This window comes from Lithobates pipiens, unplaced genomic scaffold (assembly GCF_037356315.1).
Source record: "Lithobates pipiens isolate NorthernLeopardFrog02 unplaced genomic scaffold, aLitPip1_a1.2 Scaffold_23, whole genome shotgun sequence".
In the NCBI taxonomy this organism is placed as follows: Eukaryota; Metazoa; Chordata; class Amphibia; order Anura; family Ranidae; genus Lithobates; species Lithobates pipiens.
Window position 1 is genome coordinate 10,947,303 of NW_027507785.1, and position 4,549 is coordinate 10,951,851.

A 4,549-nucleotide genomic window follows, 5' to 3' on the forward strand; every position below is an offset into this window, starting at 1 on the left:
TGTAACCCATGGCACCCGTGTAGATTTGGTTTTACCGCCACGGATTGCATGCAGGCCTGGCTCTTCTTCTCCTCCTCCTACTCCATCCTCCCTCTCCTCCTCGGCTGACTCCTCCTTTTCCGCTGCTAGTGTCTCTTCCGCTGCACCGCCCAAGATCCCCAGAACCTATTCGACATGCCAGGTGAGACATTGCCATGCCGTGCTGCGTCTGTTGTGCCTGGAAGCCAAGAGCCACACTGGCCCTGCAATCCTTTTAGCTTTGCGTTCACAGGCAGATCAGTGGCTAACACCGCTCAATTTGACAGTTGGTAAAGTGGTGTGTGACAACGGTGCCAATCTGCTTAGCGCATTGAAACAGGGCAAAATTACACACGTGCCATGCATGGCACACGTCTTAAACTTGGTCATGCAGCGATTCGTTGTCAAATACCCTGGGGTCCAGGACATCTTGCGGCAGGCAAGGAAAATCTCGGCCCATTTCAGAAGATCTTACATGGCCATGGCTCGCCTTGCTGACATTCAGCGGCGACACAATTTCCAGACGCGATGTTAACGACTACTTGTACGAACTCTGCGTCAGAATAGGTTCTGGGGAGCTGGGGTTTTTTTTCACCGCGCCAGTGGCTGCTCATGCGCGACGCATGCAGACTTCTACGGCCATTTGATGAGATCACCGAACTGGTCAGTCGCAGCCATGGCGCCATCAGTGACATCGCATCTTATGCCTTCTTTATGGAGCGTGCATTGTGTCGTGTCATTGATCAAGCCATGGAGGAGCAGGAGCAGGAAGATGAGGAAGTCGCAATGCTGGATGAATTCCCGGGGGGGGGGGGCTACTCTATCTGAGACAAGTCAACAACAGGAGTCTGAAGAGGAGTCAGAGGAGGATGGTGTCGGGGCGGATGAGGAGGAGCAAGAAGAGCATGCTTTAAACCTTTCTGGGATCCCTGTTGTTGTCTGTGGATGGGGGGAGGAGAACGAGGAGGATGACATTATTCTGGATGATGAGCTGGAGCCAGGCCACCACACCACTTCCAGTTTAGTGCAAATGGGGCCTTCATGCTCCAGTGTTTTAACAGGGACCCCATATAAAACGCATAAAGGTCAAGGACTAGTACTGGGTGGCAACGTACTTAGACCCCCGGTAAAAACACAAAATGGCAGAAATGTTACCACCATCACGAGGGCTGTCAGAATGGAGCACTTCCAGGCCTTGCTTTGAGAAATGCTGCATTCTAATTTTGCGTGCGCTGCCAGAGGAATTCCCACTCCCAGAGAAAGAGTTGCGGGTACCAATCCAACAGCGCCTGCAAGAAGAGGCCGGTTTGAAGATGTGTTGGTGACTTCGGATATGAGGTCATTCTTTCAGCCGATCCATCGACAGGTGTCATCCGGATCCAGCATCAGGGAACGCCTAGACTGTCAGGTGTCCGACTACATCAGGTTAACGGCCGATGTGGACGCTCTGAGAAGTGATGAACCCCTGGACTACTGGGTGGGCAGGCTTGACCTCTGGCCAGAGCTTGCCCAATTTGCAATCGAACTGTTGGCTTGCCCCTCATCCAGTGTCCTGTCCGAAAAGGACGTTCAGCGCAGCAGGGGGGGATCATGACCGATAAGCGCACTCGCCTAGCTCACGACAGTGTTGACTACCTCACATTTCTAAAAATGAATGAGGCATGGATCTCGGAGGAATTCAACACATGTGACCAGTAGACCATGTATATGCATAACTCTATAAACGATTTATATAATCTAGCACACTGACCTTTTTCTACCTTCGGCTCACTTGTACAAAAAAAGCACACCGTACTATATGCCCGTACCCTCCTGTTTGAAGAGGTTGAGTGGTGTCATATTTTTGGGTCCCACAGCAAGTTGCTGGTATCAGTGCTGGTGTTAGTGCTCTCTATCTCGGTGCTGGTGTGGTGTCAGTGCTCGCTATCACGGTGCTGGTGTGGTGTCAGTGCTCTCTATCTCGGTACTGGTGTCAGTGCTCTCTATCACGGTGCTGGTGTCAGTGCTCTCTATCATGGTGCTGGTGTCATTGCTCTCTATCACAACGCTGGTGTCAGTGCTCTCTATCACGGTACTGGCGCTGTGTCAGTGCTCTCTATCACAGTGCTGGTGTGGTGTCAGTGCTCTCTATCTCAGTGCTGGTGTCAGTGCTCTCTATCACGGTGCTGGTGTGGTGTCAGTGCTCTCTATCGCGGTGCTGGTGTCAGTGCTCTTTATTTCGGTGCTGGTGTGGTGTCAGTGCTTTCTATCACGGTGCTGGTGTGGTGTCAATGCTTTCTATCTCGGTGCTGGTGTCGGTGCTCTCTATCACGGTGCTGGTGTCAGTTCTCTTTATCTCGGTGCTGGTGTGGTGTCAGTGCTCTCTATCACGGTGCTGGTGTGGTGTCAGTGCTCTCTATCTCGGTGCTGGTGTCAGTGCTCTCTATCACGGTGCTGGTGTCAGTGCTCTCTCTCTCGGTACTGGCGTGGTGTCAGTGCTCTCTATCTCGGTGCTGGTGTCAGTGCTCTCTATCTCGGTGCTGGTGTCAGTGCTCTCTGTCACGGTGCTGGTGTCAGTGCTCTCTATCTCGGTGCTGGTGTCAGTGCTCTCTATCACGGTGCTGGTGTCAGTGCTCTTTATCTCGGTGCTGGTGTCAGTGCTCTCTATCACGGTGCTGGTGTCATTGCTCTTTATCTCGGTGCTGGTGTGGTGTCAGTGCTCTCTCTCACGGTGCTGGTGTGGTGTCAGTGCTCTCTATCTTGGTGCTGGTGTCAGTGCTCTTTATCTCGGTGCTGGTGTGGTGTCAGTGCTCTCTCTCTCACGGTGCTGGTGTGGTGTCAGTGCTCTCTATCTTGGTGCTGGTGTCAGTGCTCTCTATCTTGGTGCTGGTGTGATGTCAGTGCTCTCTATCTCGGTGCTTGTGACAGTGCTCTCTATCTCGGTGCTGGTGTCAGTGCTCTCTGTCACGGTGCTGGTGTCAGTGCTCTCTATCACAGCGCTGATGTCAGTGCTCTCTATCACGGTGCTGGTGTCAGGGCTCTCTCTCTCTGTGCTGGTGTCAGTGCTCTCTCTCTATCTCGGTTCTGGTGTGGTGTCAGTGCTCTCTATCTCGGTGCTGGTGCTGGTGTCAGTGCTCTCTATCTCGGTGCTGGTGTCAGTGCTCTCTATCACTGTGCTGGTGTCAGTGCTCTCTATCTTGGTGCTGGTGTCAGTGCTCAGTCTCTATCGCAGTGCTGGTTTTAGACAGTGAGGGAGATAGCAGCGGAGAAGCCAATCGGCAGGCAGTGCCAGCACCATGGCTGAGGATCAGCACTGGACTGACACCTCCGGATCATTGCAGTGGGGCCCTGCATAGGTGGGGGTAAGGGCCGGGCAGAGGGAGGGGCTCAAGCACAGGTGGGCACACTGGGACACTGGCACAGAACTGCACTGCCCTGACTGTAGCACTGATCATCTCCTGCACCCCCTTCATAGCCTGGCCTGACCTTGCCTCTCCTCCATGCGCTCCTGAATTGTCAAAATTTCACAGATAAAAAAAGAATGCTTGTCGTTGGCGATCCCAGATTCACTTAATACTTTTGTTATGTCAGTGTCCATGTTGTGGGACTATGTGTGCACACCTAGTAAGTATTTTGTGGCTGAAAATATGACCTGGAGGTTTTTAAGGTTCGCCTGCCATTAAAGTGAATGGGGCCCGCCGCGAACCCGAACATTTGGGCACGTTCGCGGATCGCGTTCGCGAAACGTCCCATCGGAAGTTCGTCCATCACTACACACGATTGCATTTTCTGACGAAAAGCTCTCATCGGTCTTTTGCTGGTTGAAATTCCGATCGTGTGTACGCAGCATTACGCATGAAAGGGATAATAGTGGATTTAGATACACCAGCTTGCAGAGCATTGCAATAGTCAAGTTGGGAGAAGACAAATGTATGGGTCGGCTTTTCAGCTACAGCATATGATAGCCTCCAGCAATGACTCTCCAGTGTAATAATTAGCATAGGACGCAGCTCAGCAATTTTTTTCTAAATAGACACAACATGGGGGAATGTGCATGGACTTGCAGATTTGTACTGAACATGTTATTTTTTTTTTATTCTGCTTAAAAATTTTGTGGGGGTGGAGGGGGGGGGGGGCAAACTGTAATAACCTTTGGTCTGTAGTTGGGTGGGGAGCTCTATACAGCTGTGCCATATTGAAACTGAAAGTGAACAGCCTGATGTATATAAAGACCACAGCCGGGGACCGGGGGACACACATCGGCAGAGAAGACACAGATCACCAGGTAAGGGACTTGTCTAATTTTTCACTCGTTGTATTCCTATAGACTTCTGTAGAGAGGCTGATATCACCCGTCATACTCAGTATAACCAGATGTCAGTTGCTACAGATATTCGGGGTTGGCAATATGCAAAAGTAGGCATGTGTAGAAAATACAATAAAAAATAAATGGCACAGCGTTGTGCATCCTTTTAAGTCTGATCCAATGTTGTGCCGTTTGCAGGCAAGAAAATCACCTGCAAATTATATTTGTAACATGGGGAGGATGTAA

At 51.1% G+C, this 4,549-nt stretch overlaps 1 protein-coding gene across 2 annotated transcripts in view; it reads left to right on the forward strand.

Moving 5' to 3' along the window:
• The first annotated feature begins 4,167 nt into the window (after positions 1 to 4,167).
• Positions 4,168 to 4,549, forward strand: part of LOC143927195 (ecto-ADP-ribosyltransferase 5-like) — a 425,121-nt gene continuing 424,739 nt past the window's right edge. For both annotated transcript variants that reach the window (XM_077451173.1, XM_077451172.1), the window contains exon 1: positions 4,168 to 4,282. The gene's annotated coding sequence lies outside the window, so the exon portion shown is untranslated. The remainder of the gene's footprint in view (positions 4,283 to 4,549) is intronic.